This window comes from Oncorhynchus nerka, linkage group LG28, assembly GCF_034236695.1.
Source record: "Oncorhynchus nerka isolate Pitt River linkage group LG28, Oner_Uvic_2.0, whole genome shotgun sequence".
Taxonomy (NCBI): domain Eukaryota; kingdom Metazoa; phylum Chordata; class Actinopteri; order Salmoniformes; family Salmonidae; genus Oncorhynchus; species Oncorhynchus nerka.
In genome coordinates this window covers 21,815,762-21,832,633 of record NC_088423.1, presented here as the reverse complement: position 1 = coordinate 21,832,633, position 16,872 = coordinate 21,815,762, and the positions used below count along the sequence as shown (strand labels likewise).

At 43.4% G+C, this 16,872-nt stretch overlaps 1 pseudogene; it reads right to left on the bottom strand.

Moving 5' to 3' along the window:
• Nucleotides 1–16,872, bottom strand: part of LOC115117986 (RNA binding protein fox-1 homolog 3-like) — a 215,468-nt pseudogene that overhangs the window by 18,689 nt on the left and 179,907 nt on the right.

Genomic DNA, 16,872 nt, shown 5'->3' with positions numbered 1-16,872 from the left:
TAGAGACAACCACCCAGCTGAGTGAGTTTCTGTTTCTCTCATTAGCCTAAGAAGTCTCAGGTCTACAAACTAAAGGCTTGTTATTATGGGTCTGTTCTGTAGGCTTTGGGTCCAGCCAATACCCTTAAGGGAATGAAATTGGCCGGCTGTACCATTTACTTACTTAATAAAACCCAGTTTGAAATTTGTTGCTTAAACTGGAATTGCTGACCATTAGCGGGCTTAATGTATATTGGGAAAATGACTAATTGAAACAATAAGGGTACAGAAAATGGGTTGGAATTAAAACCCGCAATCACAGACACATCCCACAGGAGCTGAGTTTGAGAGCACACACTTAAACAGAGGAAAATACAGAGGCAGCATTTCTCTGTTTGTTGGTGAATTCCCTCTGTATGACTCACATTATACAGAGGCAGCATTTCTCTGTTTGTTGGTGAATTCCCTCTGTATGACTCACATTATACAGAGGCAGCAAACCGAACCATGAAATACTATTGTCAATGAGAAAGAGTTCAATTAATGGCAATATTTTAACATTTATTGAAGAGAGAGAAAAGTGAGAAACCTACATGTATTCCCTCATCTCCAATTTCTCTCTCTCTCACTGTGTGCTTTCTTACATTCAATAAACCATCAATCTCAACCCAAATACATGAAATTCAAAATAGCATAATTTACAATACAGCGATGAAAGACAATGCATATAGTCAAATAAAACTCTTAAAATGAGACATCAATTTGAGAGATTCTTGATAAGGGGTTCATATGTTTTTTGGAGCTGGAAGTGTTTTGTTCTAGTTTTTGTTTTCCAATAGGAAGTATGAGTTGAGTTTGATAGTTGTTTTAGTTTTCCACTAGGAAGTATGAGTTGAGTTTGATAGTTGTTTTTGTTTCCCACTAGGAAGTATGAGTTGAGTTTGATAGTTGTTTTTGTTTTCCAATAGGAAGTATGAGTTGAGTTTGATAGTTGTTTTTGTTTTCCAATAGGAAGTATGAGTTGAGTTTGATAGTTGTTTTTGTTTCCCACTAGGAAGTATGAGTTGAGTTTGATAGTTGTTTTTGTTTTCTAATAGGAAGTATGAGTTGAGTTTGATAGTTGTTTTTGTTTTCCAATAGGAAGTACGAGTTGAGTTTGATAGTTGTTTTTGTTTTCCACTAGGAAGTATGAGTTGAGTTTGATAGTTGTTTTAGTTTTCCACTAGGAAGTATGAGTTGAGTTTGATAGTTGTTTTTGTTTTCCACTAGGAAGTATGAGTTGAGTTTGATAGTTGTTTTAGTTTTCCACTAGGAAGTATGAGTTGAGTTTGATAGTTGTTTTTGTTTTCCAATAGGAAGTATGAGTTGAGTTTGATAGTTGTTTTTGTTTTCCAATAGGAAGTATGAGTTGAGTTTGATAGTTGTTTTTGTTTGTTTGTTAGTTTGTTTTGCTGGGGGGCAGAAGGAGGGAGGCGTTTGTCCCTCTCTCTCTCTCTAGTAGGGAGTGAAGCGACTGCAACCTCCTCTGTATAGGCTAGCCTGCAACATCAAAGATGAAAAAAGCTCCAATCAGTATTCAGTATAGGAAGCTTGGTTTATAGAATATTATATTGGCTTCTGTTTCCTTTTCCCCCTCAAAACTTTCTTCCCTTTTTACTTTTTTTATTTTGTTGCAAAGGTTGGAGTGTTGTTGGAAATTGAGAGGAGATGAGTCCTGGAGACGTTAATGTGTTTGCGTGCGTGCGTGCGTATGAATGTGGCGTTATGTTTGTGAGAAAGGAATGGAAGGAGTTGAAAAGTGATTGGTCGTAAGATTCTTACTAAGCAGTGACTAAATTCTCTAAAGTTTGACTCTTCAATCAAAACTAGAAACTTCAATCAAAACTACAAATTCTAAATAGGTCATTGAATCAGATATACAGTAGCTAATTCTCTTTCATGTCCAGATCACGATTTATACACAACATGCACCCCTCACTCTGCCTCCCTCCCTCTCTCTGCCCCTGCCCCTCTCTCTGTCCCCGCCCCTCTCTCTGCCCCCCTGCCTCCTTGCATACCCTCCTCTACCCCTCTCCCGCTCCTCTGCCCCTGCCCCTCTCTCTGCCCCCCTGCCTCCTTGCCTACCCTCCTCTACCCCTCTCCCGCTCCTCTGCCGCTACCCCTCTCTCTGCCCCCCTGCCTCCTTGCCTACCCTCCTCTACCCCTCTACCCCTCTCTCTGCCCCCAAGCAGGTTATACAAGTATCCTAGTACAGACATGGTTGCCTAAATCTGTCCCGCTGCCCAGAGCCCCTCATTAAAAGTGACATCGATGATTATCTGCCTCTCCTATCTTCTCCTCTCATATCTTCTCCAGCCCAACTGCAGAGGGAAGCAGCTAGCTCTGCTCTAACCTCCCTGGACCTCATTAACAAGACTCTTAACCCAGGAACTACTCATCAAACATCATTAGATATGATTAAATATTTCTCTCCTTCTCAGTCTCGCTCTCTCTTTTAGTAAATGTTTGTTCTTGTTCAGTGATTCTACAAGATGGCATTTAGCCATCTTGTCACTTGTTGTTCCGCCTTAGTATTTGGCCCAGATTGATACTGTACCCCACCCTTCTATTCCCATTCAGCCTATCCATCTTTCTCCTAACATTCTGTGGTTTTTACTGTGGTGGTGTATAGATAACAGTTTGGTTTGTTTGGGCGTGATGGTGGTAAAACATCTGCAGTGTACGTATAGTTAGGAAATAGGGAGGAACATTTTGAGAAAAAAGAGAAGAAAAGGAATAAGGGAATAAAAAAACACAGGCCACAGTTTTAATTAAGTAAATGAATAGGAAAAAAATGAGTCGAATAATTAATGAAAGCTTTTAGCTAGCAGCTGCACGAGGGGGGGCGGGGGGGGTCGCTCAGTAAGGGAGAAGGGGGAAGGAACGGAGGGGTGGGGGGGTTGCGCTTCCGGCATCACGCGCGTGTCTGCACACAACACCCTGCACATCTGTCTAAGGCAAGACCTCTCATCCAATCAGCTTCTCCAACAGAGCTAAGGGGAACTGGGTGTCATTTTTCTTCTCTCTTTATATATTTCTTCTTTCTTCCTTGAATCTCTCATGGCACGCCACTGCATGCACTTAATGGTCGTTCATTTTTGGAGGAAGTCCTTATCCACACCCGGGAATGAAAACAAATTGTTTTTATTTTATTTTCTCTTTTTTCGGGGGGGGGGGCTCTCTTTTTCTATCTGCAAGATATTTTTTCATCTTTGATGTTAGCTGCAAAAGCTAGCTAAAAACAAACATTAACCAATTGACTATTTCTTCCTGTGGAAATTTGGGAGACTCCACTGATAGTGGAGGATGTACAGGTCTCATTTCAATTTCAAGCAAAGAGATTCAGGCCAATTAAAATTGAAAGGGGTTAGAGAATAAGACAACAATGTGTCTGGTTCATTTACTGAAGTGGCAACAAGTCAGCTTTAAATCTCACATTGAAAAATCACAATTCAATTCTCCTCACAAGTGTCCATTCTATTTTCATTTATATGAATCTGTACATAATGAATATATTACATTTATCATACATTGTAGTTATATCATGTATCTTTAAAAGAGCCCAAACACTTTCTATAGCGTTCGGACTACTAGTCTGCATCTCAAATGGCACCCTATCCTCTATAGAGTGCACTACTTTTGATCAGGGCCAATATGGAATAGGGTGCCATTCTGGATGACGCCTTAGTGTTAAATATGAATACGTTCTAGTAAGCAGTGGTCAAAGTAGCAGAAGAGGACAGAGGACTCACCATAGTACCCACACTGTACGTGGCCGCAGGACCAATCGTGTGGTGATATGGGTCTGCTGTTGCATAGACTCTCCCGTAACTGTATGGGAGAGAGGAGAGAGGAGAGAGAGAGACCACACCCTTGTCTTACAACGTGTCTTAGCTTAAGTGTGTTCAGGATTCATTTTTATCAATTACATAACATTTATCGTGTTAGACAAAATCAGATATTCATTCAAATTCAGTATTGGGAATTGTTTCTCCTAACGGACCTAACCTCAAATAGGAATCATCTGCACTTCCGGTTTGATTGAATAACGTCCCTTAAGAGTTTTGATAACAGATAAGTAGTGTCAAACCGGTCCACAATGAGACACTAACGCTCTGGGTCGTCGATTTTAACTGGGGTCCGGAGACTAGATCTATAATCATTTCCCCTCTCAGTCACGTTACAGACAGCCCTATGGGATGGAAATGCAATCGATGTCTCGCTATAAATGTACGTCGTAAAGGTGAGAGTGTGTGATTGCAATGATTTGTTTTACCCGTTTCAATTTATGAGAAAGAGGAGGGAGTGTTTTATCTTCTGATGGAGGGAGGGAGGGATGGGTGGAGGGAGGGATGGGTGGAGGGAGGGAGGGAGGGAGGGAGGGGAGGAGGGAAAGAAGGATGGGTGGAGGGAGGGAGGGAGGGAGGAGTGGAGGGAGGGGTGAAGGGAGGGAGGAAGGGAGGGATGGGAGGAGGGATAGAGGAGGGAGGGGTGGAGAGATGGGAGGGAGGGAGGGAGGGAGTTAGGGAGGAAGGGAGGGAGGGAGGGAGGGAGGAAGGAAGGAAGGAAGGAAGGTAGGAAGGAAGGAAGGAAGGAAGGAAGGAGGGAGGGAGGGAGGGAGGGAGGGAGGGAGGGAGGGAGGGATGGGAGGAGGGATAGAGGGTAGTAATGAATGTAAAACCAGTTAGATAGACAGAGGGAGGAGACAGAGAAAAGGAGTTATGTATGAGGAAGAAAGAGGGATAGAGGGAGATGAAAAGTAAAAAAGGGTGATAGATGTAGAAAAATTTGACCCGAGACAAGAGGACAGAGTATATGAAGCAGAAAGATAGCAGAAAGAGGGGGATATTGGCAGAGAAATAGACAAATACAGGGTCCAATAGAGAGGAAGAGATAGAGTGAGGTTGATAGAAAGAAAATGGAAGCAAGAGAGAGTGACTAGAAAGAAAAAAAAGAGAGAGAAATAGACCGTCTGGTCTAGGGTCATCCCTGCCCTTTTGCTGTTCTCAGCTCCTGTCTCTGAAGGCTTATTCCCTGTCTATTCACCAGCACTAGCTCGGAACTAATCCCACCATCCCTACCTCCCTCCCTCCCTCCTTTCATCCCTCTATCCCTCTGTCTCTCTCTGAGACGGGACAAGCCGGGCCGCGTCAACCACTTTATTTATTCCTCTCCTCTACATCCCTCTCTCTAGTCCCTTGTTTGTTTGCTCTCCTCCAAAAACGAGAGATGCCAGTGGAGGTCTGGAGGGCAAAGATAAGGCCCTGTAGGGGTTGGCCTATCAGAGAGAAGAGGAGAAAAGAGGGATGGCAGATAGGAGGGATGGAGCAGAGGTGCAGGGAGGTAATGATGGCATGGTGGGAAAATGAAATGTTGGAGCATGACATCGTTGCAAAGAAGTGCAGAGAAGAGATGAAAGAAAGGAGAGGTAGATGAATGGGAGGAATAGACGGATGGATGAAGAAGGAGGGGTGGAAATAGATGAAAAGGAATCCACGCCCTGTTACTACACTCTAAAAAAACGTTGGTTGTTTGGTTGACCCAACTGCTGGGTTGCAGGCATTGGGTCACTTAGTTGGGTTGTTTCCTTTAAAAACTACTGGGTTATTGGTGCTGGGTTATTGGTGCTGGGTTATTGATGCTGGGTTATTGGTGCTGGGTTATTGATGCTGGGTTATTGGTGTGGGTTATTGGTGCTGGGTTATTGATGCTGGGTTATTGGTGCTGGGTTATTGGTGCTGGGTTATTGATGCTGGGTTATTGGTGCTGGGTTATTGATGGTGGGTTATTGGTGCTGGGTTATTGATGCTGGGTTATTGGTGCTGGGTGCTGGGTTATTGATGCTGGGTTATTGGTGCTGGGTTATTGATGCTGGGTTATTGGTGCTGGGTTATTGGTGCTGGGTTATTGATGCTGGGTTATTGGTGCTGGGTTATTGATGCTGGGTTATTGATGCTGGGTTATTGGTGCTGGGTTATTGATGCTGGGTTATTGATGCTGGGTTATTGGTGCTGGGTTATTGATGCTGGGTTATTGGTGCTGGGTTATTGGTGCTGGGTTATTGATACTGGTGCTGCTTATTGGTGCTTATTGGTGCTGGGTTATTGGTGCTGGGTTATTGATGTTTATTGGTGCTGGGTTATTGGTGCTGGGTTATTGATGCTGGGTTATTGGTGCTGGGTTATTGGTGCTGGGTTATTGGTGCTGGGTTATTGACATATGATCCAGCGGGTCAGATCAGAAGACTGGAGTTGTAGTTTAGTAGGGGCGTGGCATTCAGATTATTTTTGACCACCTGTTAGAGTAAATGTCATTCTTGTTCATCTGTTCTGTTGTATATTTTCCACATGTTAAGGTTGAACATTGACATTTCTTTAAATTCAATGAGGCTTACAGAAGTGTATTTGATTTATTTAACTAGGCAAGTCAGTTAAGAACAAATTCTTATTTACAGTGACTGCCTACTTGTAAAGCCCCCCCCCCCCCGCCAAACCCTCCCCTAACTCGGACAACACTTGGCCAATTGTGTGCCGCCTGAAGGGACTCCTGATCATGGCAGGTTGTGATACAGCCCAGGATCGAACCCGGGTCTGTACCGCTGTGCCACTCGGGAACCCGAGTTCCCTTAACACCTATGTAAATCCTATTGTTTGGACACAATAAGGTGGTTTACCTCATTATCATTTGTAATAAAGAGAGCTATAATTTGTAATAAATTATAATATTACAGAAACATTTGCAGTATGTAAACTTAAGATAATGAACAGGAATTACATTTACTCTTACGGGTGGCCAATTAGATCTAGTTGAAAGCCACACCCCTAATAAGCTAAGGATTACATTTTTAAAAAATACCCAGAGTTCAACCCAGCATGAGAGCAAAAAATACCCAACTGATGGTTAAGTCTATCCATGCTTGGGTACTCCCAACAACCCAATTTGTTGGGTTATTCACGCAACCCAGTGGGCGGGTTCAAAATAACCTATATTTACCCAGCGCTGAGTTACTAAAGAACCCAAATTGGGTTGTTTTTAACCCAGCATTTTAGAGCGTAGTAAAGAGGTTACCACTATGCCAGCTGTCATGTCCTTTCTGTTGACATGCACCACTCAAGAACATAGCAGCTGATTGGCTGTGGAGACTTAAGCAGACAGGACATGGCTATGTGTTTGTGTGAAAGAGCTCCCTGGGGAAGCAGAGGCAACAATTCTCTCAGTTCCACACTGATCCACTGCCTCTAAGCCCTCTTAGCCAACAATAAATAACACTCCACCCCTCAGTGAACTGACTGACTCACTTTAAATCACAAGAGCTTAAAAAAGAAGAGAAAGAAAATAAGAAGAGAGAGAACAGAAAGAGAGATGAGAAGATGACACAGAAAAACATACAGGCAGCAAAAAAGAGATCAGTCAGAGGGAGAAAAATAGAGAAATAAATGATTGACAGAGCAAGAGAGAAAAAAGAGAGGGCGATTAGAAGGAGAGAATGAAATAACTCTAGCAGAGAGAGAGATACAGCCAGCCCTTCACCTGCTCTGCTCCTCTGTTAATAATTCCCCTGCGTTGTCTGATAAATCTAACATTATCTGTGGCCTACAGGCTCCCGATGTCACCGTCCTTTATCAGGCCTGACACGCTCAATCTCCCCTAGACTAGTTCTCCCAAACGCCCTCACACAACCCTCCCAACCCATGGAGGAGAGCTCCGAGCCTGGTTTGACTGAGACTGGCGGCAGGATCGCCCTGGAGGGTCAGTGGCTGAATCTGACAACACAAGGGTCCGGGTGAATCACTAACAACACCCACCCCACCACGGCCCACAACCCAGGGAGTAGAGCTCCGTGCCTGGGTAGACTGAGACCGGAGGCTTGGCCCTCTGGAGGGTAAGTGGCTGGAGGTTTGAGGTTAGTGGGGCAGTGTGTGTGTGTTACCTGTCACTGTATGCGGTTGCAGCCGTGGCTGCTGGCTGGGCGTATCTGTATGCTGCATAACCTCCCTGTGAAGAAGACAGGAAGAAAACACGCTGTTACTGATAATACACAGAGGTTGCGTGCCAAATGGCACCTTGTTCCCTATGTAATGCGGTGCACTACTGCTGACCAGGACCAATAGGACCCTGCTCAAAAGTAGTGCACTACATGCGGAATTGTGTGCCAATAGGGATGTACACAAAATAACAGTCATTGACTGAATAAGGTGTAATTTTCTTCCATTAATAAACCCTCTAACACAACAATCAGCGTAGTGCTACAATACTGCAAATACATTTATGAGAGAGAGGGAGAAAAAAAATGCCAGTGCAGCAATTATTGTGAATGAATGGAGAGGGATGGGCCATGTTTGTGTGTGTGTGTGTGTGTATATATATGTGTGTGTGTGTGTGTGTATCGCCATGGTGATTAACGAGGGTGTAATTAATGTGTGGGGCGGGCGAGAGGCTTATGGAGCAGAGCCAGAGGGAGCTGTTTCTGTGTTCAACAATGGAGAGGGGACAATGTGTGTGTGTGTGTGAGCATGTGCATTTGTGTGTGTGTGGTGTGTGTGTGTGTGTGTGTGTGTGTGTGTGTGTGTGTGTGTGTGTGTATTTGATGACTTAGAGCCACAGCCCGGGCCCATTCATATTACCTGTACAAGCTGACATGACACCTGACATACAGGCTAATTGACCATTCAACAGCCCGTGTTCCAATTACAGGAACATCAACTGCAATACTGTTGAACTGCAGTCATACTAGCAAACAAACTCAGACACTAGCTTACATGCACACACACACACACACACACACACACACACACACACACACACACACACACACACACACACACACACACACACACACACACACACACACACACACACACACACACACACACACACACACATACACACAGACAAACATACACAAACACTTCTCCAAAGAATCAGACATCATTTACAAACGAAGCATTTGTGTTTAGTGAGTCCACCAGATCAGAGGCAGAAGGGATGACCAGGGATGTTCTCTTAATAAGTGTGGGATTTGGACCATTTTCTTGTCCTGCTAAGCATTCAAAATGTAACAAGTACTTGTGGTTGTCAGGGAAAATGTATGGAGTAAAAGGTACATTATTTTCTTTAGGAATATAGTGAAGTAAAAGTTGTCCAAAATATAAAACTAAAGTAAAGTACAGATACCCCAAAAAACTACTTAAGTAGTACTTTAAAGTAATTTTACTTAAGTACTTTACATCACTCGATGCCCAGAAGGGTTTAAATTCACCAGTCAGGCGGATTGGCAGATAAAGAAAGGGCCCTATCAACACAACAAGAAGGAGATGAGGAGAAAGACAGAAACAGAAGGAGGGAAAGAGTGGAAATAAGTAGAATCACTTACGTATATTTCTGCACCATAGAAGCCGTCCTGGTAAACAACACTGGAGATGGAACAGAGAGACAGACAGTAAGCTGTAGCACACTATGGCAGTGTCTCAAATGGCACCCTAGTCCCTATATAGTGCACTACTTTTCAGCCATATGAGCTCTATATAGGGAGTAGGCTGCCATTTGGGATGTAGCCCATGGTCCAGTCCCCTAGCCCTATTGGAGAGTCTGCGCAAGCACACACACACACACACACACACACACACACACACACACACACACACACACACACACACACACACACACACACACACACACACACACACACACATACACAACAAATCATCAGGCGGGGAACTAATGCCTCTCCAGTGGACTGTGCAGGTCATAGCAGTCCCTTTCACAGAATGACACATAAAAAAAAGATAGACAAATTTGGCCATTCTGGAATCAAAGAGCAATTTTCCACTCTATTAGAAGACGGCTTTTTGTTTTCCACGCCCTGTTCACCTGTCACTGAGTGTGTGTACATTTGTGTGTACTCACGCTCCATAGGCAGGAATGGGTGGGGGTGGGGGCGCGGCGCGGAATGTGTTGTAGACGGCCCGCCCCCTTCCTCTGAAATGAGCTCCGCGATAGGCTACCGTCGCTCCTGTACTAGGGTAGGGAAAACCTGCCACTACAGAAAGGGAGGGAAGGAGGGAAGGAAGGAAGGATTATAATGACTGTATTTTTATTTTATATTACTTTCATGTCTGTTATAATAGACCTTTATGTGTGGTGTGACTGTAGCAGTGTTTGAGACTGTAGGGTGGTGGAGGCAAGACACAATGAGTTGGCACAGACAGAAAGAGAGTGGGAAAGAGATAGAGAAAGGGATATACTGAATAAAAACAGTGGGTTAGGTGATACACTTTACACATGGTACTGGCACAAAAAGAGAAGGAAATAGAAATGCATAGACTGGAGGTGAAGTACGAGAGCTGTATGTAAGGCACAGAACTGTCAATGACAGAGACAGAGAAAGAGAGATGGAGAACTAGGAACAGACCCACCGGAGGGAAAGAAAGAGTAGAAAAATAATACACTCTGTCCTGGAACACATAGGGAGACAGACAGAGACAGACACAGAGAGACAGGGAGAGAGAGAGAGAGAGAGAGAGAGAGAGAGAGAGAGAGAGAGAGAGAGAGAGACAGAGAGAGAGAGAGACAGAGAGAGAGAGTGAGACAGAGAGAGACAGAGTGAGAGAGAGGGAGACAGAGAGAGACAGAGTGAGAGAGAGGGAGACAGATAGAGAGAGTGAGACAGAGCGAGACAGAGTGAGAGAGAGGGAGACAGAGAGAGAGAGTGAGACAGAGAGAGACAGAGTGAGAGAGAGGGAGACAGAGAGAGACAGAGTGAGAGAGAGGGAGACAGAGAGAGAGAGTGAGACAGAGTGAGACAGAGAGAGACAGAGTGAGAGAGAGGGAGAGAGCGAGAGAGAGTGAGACAGAGAGAGACAGAGAGAGAGAGAGAGAGAGGGATAGAGAGAGAGTGAGACAGAGAGAGGGAGAGAGAGAGACAGAGTGAGAGAGAGGGGGAGAGAGAGAGAGAGAGAGAGGGAGACAGAGAGAGAGAGAGGAATCCCAGTGTTCTGGCAGTGGGGACATGGAGCAGATGCGGTGTATTGTTTGGAACAGCACACACACACACACACACACACACACACACACACACACACACACACACACACACACACACACACACACACACACACACAGGGAGGGGACAGCCCAGGGTCGGTAGGGGTGGCAGAGTCTTCTGAGAGGAGTGAGGATTGGATGGGTTGCCAGTACACACACACACACACACAGTCATCAGTTAGGATGGAGTCCCAGCATTTGCCAAGCTGAAGGTCTTTCTTTAACCTTCAATCAACGCAGGAGCACGGCCTTCACACACACAGGGCCAGCCCATATTTGCTTGCACACCCAAGCACAGACACACACACACACACACACACACACACACACACACACACACACACACACACACACACACACACACACACACACACACACACACACACACACACAGGCCTTCATGCACACAGGGCCAGTTCATAATGACCCACAGTGAATACAGATCAGCGGACCCTCCTCTCCTCTCTCGTCTTATCCTCACAGTTTGTGTGTGAGTTTGTTTGCCTTGAGCAGAAACAGACTACAAACTACTACAAGTTAGTTTTAAAAACTATTGCAGCAAATTTAAGGAGTAGCCCAAGGAGGGCTTGAACCAGTGATCCTACATACAATATATTAGTTTCCTAAGCCACAACGCCAAGAGATGCAACAATCTGTAGCTGTTCACCACTTCTAGAGGAGAAGAAATAGGACAACTAGAAAGGGGCATTTCCTAAAGAAAAGAGTGTGTGCTCATCTTGAAATACTTCTGGTTGTGAAATAAGTTGCAGTGGTGATAAAAAGCTTTGTTGTCAAGACGCTGTTGATCCAAGGAGACTCTTATAATGGTGAGGATAAGAAACACAGTAGATCACTAATACTTATTCCCTTGTTGATATACAGTAGAACACCTTGGCTGACATTTTAATTCCTCCTTCTAACTCTTGATATGACAGTGTTAATACGCAGAAAGTATATATCGATGACATATCACAGGAAAAATAACAATTTCTCCCAAATCCACCTCCATATCTGATATTATACGCATATTTCACCATACTTTTTTTCTCTGCTTGAACAGTATGTATTATTTGTGTGTGTTTATACATTATGTGTGTGACTGCATACCTTATCTCTCTGTGTGTGTGTGTGTGTGTGTGTGTGTGTGTGCGTGCGTGCGTGCGTGCGTGCGTGCGTGCGTGCGTGCGTGCGTGCGTGCGTGCGTGCGTGCGTGTGTGTGTGTGCGTTCATTATATGTGTTTATGTATACATTATTTATGTGTGTGTGTGTGTGTGCGTATGTGTGTGTGTGTGTGTATGTGTTATGTGTGGCAAGACGTATATGAATGCAATCTGGTGATGAGCTATGGGTCTTGCATGCTACAGCAGCCCCATAATAACCCATGAATCATAAAGACTCTAGTGCTGACAGCCTGCTAGGCCTAAAAACCGCCAACAACCACACCATGGTTTACACAGTCATAAACAGTCTTACTTCATCTGGTCATGTAGTTTTTGTCATAAGGAGAGATTACAATAAGACTAACATATGCTCAGTGTTAGCAGGGTCAGGCTAGTTAAAAAACATACAGAGTTACATACAGAATGTGATTGGCTTAAGTATGTGTGTGTGTGTGTGTGTGTGTGTGTGTGTGTGTGTGTGTGTGTGTGTGTGTGTGAGCATCAAGGTTCTCAAAGTTTTGTGTTTTTATATTTGTTTTTATTTCTATTCGTTTTTTAAGATTTCTATTAGAAATACAGTTTAGTTTCAGTTAGTTTTCAGATCTGATTTGCTAGTTTTTATTTAGTTTATGTTTTATAAAACCATTTTGTTTTTTAAATTATTTGGTTGTTTTAGTGTTAGGGACAGAAAGTAAGGTATCTGTGGGAGGCTAGGAGACATCTACAGTTGAAGTCGGAAGTGTACATACACTAAGATTGGAGTCCTTAAAACTTGTTTTTCAACCACTCCACAAATGTCTTGTTAACAAACTATAGTTTTGGCAAGTCAGTTAGGACATCTACTGTGTGCATGACACAAGTAATTTTTCCAACAATTGTTTACAGACAGATTATTTCACTTATAATTCACTGTATCACAATTCCAGTGTGTCAGAAGTTTACAAACACTAAGTTGACTGTGTCTTTAAAATTATGTCATGACTTTAGAAGCTTCTGATAGGCTAATTGACATAATTTGATTCAATTGGAGGTGTACCTGTGGATGTATTTCAAGGCCTACCTCCAAACTCAGTGCCTCTTTGCTTGACAATATGGGAAAATCAGAAGAAATCAGCCAAGACCTCAGAAACAAATTGCAGACCTCCCACAAGTCTGGTTCTTCCTTGGGAGCAATGTCCAAACGCCTGAAGGTACCACATTCATCTGTACAAACAATAGTGCGCAAGTATAAACACCATGGGACCACACAGCCGTCATACAGCTCAGGAAGGAGACGCGTTCTGTCTCCTAGAGATAAACGTACTTTGGTGCAAAAAGTGCAAATCAATCCCAGAACAACAGCAAAGGACCATGTGAAAATGCTGGAGGAAACAGGTACAAAAGTATCTATATCCACAGTAAAACTATAATCCTATATTGACATAACCTGAAAGGCCGCTCAGCAAGGAAGAAGCCACTGCTCCAAAACCGCCATAAAAAACCCAGACTACGGTTTGCAACTGCACATGGGGACACAGATTGTACTTTTTGGAGAAATGTCCTCTGGTCTGATGAAACAAAAATAGAACTGTTTGGCCATAATGACCATCATTATGTTTAGAGAAAAAAAGGGGAAGCTTGCAGGCTGAAGAACACCATCCCAACCGTGAAGCACGGGGGTGGCAGCATCATGTTGTGGGGGTGGAAGCATCATGTTGTGGGGGTGGCAGCATCATGTTGTGGGGGTGGCAGCATCATGTTGTGGGGGTGGCAGCATCATGTTGTGGGGGTGGCAGCATCATGTTGTGGGGGTGCTTTGCTGCTGGAGGGACTGTATATGGCATCATGAAGAAAGTACATTTTGTGGATATATTGAAGCAACATCTCAAGACATCAGTCAGGAAGTTAAAGCTTGGTCGCAAATGGGTCTTCCAAATGGACAATGACCCCAAGCATACTTCCAAAGTTGTGGCAAAATGGATTAAGGACAACAAAGTCAAGGTATTGGAGTGGCCATCACAAAGTCCTGACCTCAATCCTATAGAAAATTTGTGGGCAGAAATGAAAAAGCGTGTGCGAGCAAGGAGGCCTACAAATCTGACTCAGTTACACCAGCTCTGTTAGGAGGAATGGGCCAAAATTCACCCAACTTATTGTGGGTAGGATGTGGAAGGCTACCCGAAACATTTAACCCAAGTTAAACAATTTAAAGGCAATACTACCAAATACTAATTGAATGTATGTAAACTTCTGACCCACTGGGAATGTGATGAAAGAAATAATAGCTGAAATAAATAATTCTCTCTACTATTATTCTGACATTTCACATTCTTAAAATAAAGTGGTGATCCCAACTTACCTAAGACATGGCATTTTGTACTAGGATTAAATGTCAGGAATTGTGAAAAACTGAGTTGAAATGTATTTGGCTATGGTGTATGTAAACCTCAACTGTTTGTGTTGTAAAGTTTTTTTTTGGGGGGTCACTTCTTGCCACTGTGCATAAGTTAATGAGCCAGGTCATAGGTTACATTATGTTGGGTTTAAAGGTAGATTCAGTGAGATGACGAAGATGCACCCAGCTGTTTTTGGCCCATAGATACCTACGTTGTAGCAGCGTGAAGTATCTACCCGTGGCCATGCGCAGATACTCTGTGTGACTGTGTGAGAGCAAAATCCTGCATCATCCTCAATGGGCGCTTCCCTCTGCTTAGTCGCCTGTCAGATCTTACCTGGATGGGTATTTTACATATCAGCTGACGCGATTCCCTCCTCAGACGTTGCATCAACCAATGGTTGAGTGGCACGTTTTCCACTGTGCGGTCGGGCACCAGACTGCTATAGCATATGATGTGATTAGCTAATACATATAACAGTGTCTAGATCTGGCATGTGTCAGCAACGTCTGAGCAGAGGAACATGAGCGATATCTGAGGTGCTGCTCATGGCAACATCCTATCGCTGAGTCTACCTTGAAATTCAAGTCAATCTCTATGTGACCCGCCAGATCGAGAAGCTTGAAAACCCCAACTAGAAAAAAAGCCTGATTGAAAAACCCATTCAATTTTTGCCCAACATTTTGAGCAAAAAATCTAAAAACTAAAAATCTAAAAACTAAAACTAGAACATAATTCATGACAATTTCTTTTAGTTCGTTTTGGAGGCAAAGATAATAGTTTCAGTCTGGTTTCAGCTTTTCAAACGGGTTTGTTGATTATTTTATTTACAGTTTACTAAATTGTTTATTCATCATTCGTTTTTGGTTTAGTCTTCAGTAACTGTAATAACCTCGGTGTGCATATGTATTGATCAGACTGCTCGGTGTGCATATGTATTGATCAGACTGCTCGGTGTGCATATGTATTGATCAGACTGCTCGGTGTGCATATGTATTGATCAGCGTTAGGGCTTGTGGATGATTGTGTGAATAAGCAACATTTTGTGAGTTGCAGGTACGTGAGGTTTTCTGTGTTTCTGTGTTCATGAACATGCAACACTTTACACAGTTTGTAAGAAAGTTCCTAAAGAAATGCTTCTCTGTGACATCACAGGGTGGGATTATAGTACGTTTCTAGCCGCGAATCTCATAGTGTTTGACAATCACCATTTTTGAAACGTTTTAACTTTTGATTATGTCATCGTCTTAACTTTATATGTTCTCCTACAACATGTAGAAAAGCACAGTTTTCATATATGTGAGTATTATGCTGGAGATAATGCACATGAGGTTGAAAAGTGGTGGAATTTCTCTTTAATAAACATGGCCCTGGCTTTCTGCATTACACCACAATTTACCAGCAGACTGCTTCCTCATCTGTCTGTCGTACTGGAAGACTGCTCCTATACACCAGTCTAGTCTGTCTACCCCGTGGTCTGTGTGTGTGTGCGTACGTGCGTGTGTGTGTAGAGCCTGTGCTTGGGGACAGTGACAGAGCGTTAGCGTCTGATTATGCTTAATTAAGCCTTAAATCTATCCTTAGACAATTAAAAGAGCCTTCTACACACATTACCACAGCAATCACACACACGCACACACAATTTGCTCACACTGACATACACATACACAAACACACTCACATAAACTCACACTCACACCCTCTAATTATTTTACATAAAAAATACATTAAATTGATTCAGCAATAAAAGTCGGGTCAGCAAATGACAGCGACCTCGTCCACGTTGGACCAATCAAATCATGGCAGAGTGATGCACTCCGAAGTCAAACTAATGTCAACCTTCCAACTTGCAAATTTTTCAGCATATGTTGAAAAGCCCCTTGTTATTTCTCTGCCTGCGCTTTGCATTTTAATCTTATTTGTTGTGTGTTGGTGAGCTCCCTGCTAAACTGTATGCATATACTCAGACTAGCAGACACAAACACACATATACACACACACAGTGTGCAAACACGCACGCACACACACACACACACACCATCTCTGCATACACTAGGCCTAGGACACAGTCAATCAATCACTATTACATTTCTCTCATTGTCCTTCATGCCCCGCAGTCTACTCCACTCAGTCAGTCACACGCACACACACACACACACACACACACACACACACACACACACACACACACACACACACACACACACACACACACACACACACACACACACACACACACACACCCTCAAAAACACACAATGATTAAATAATGAAG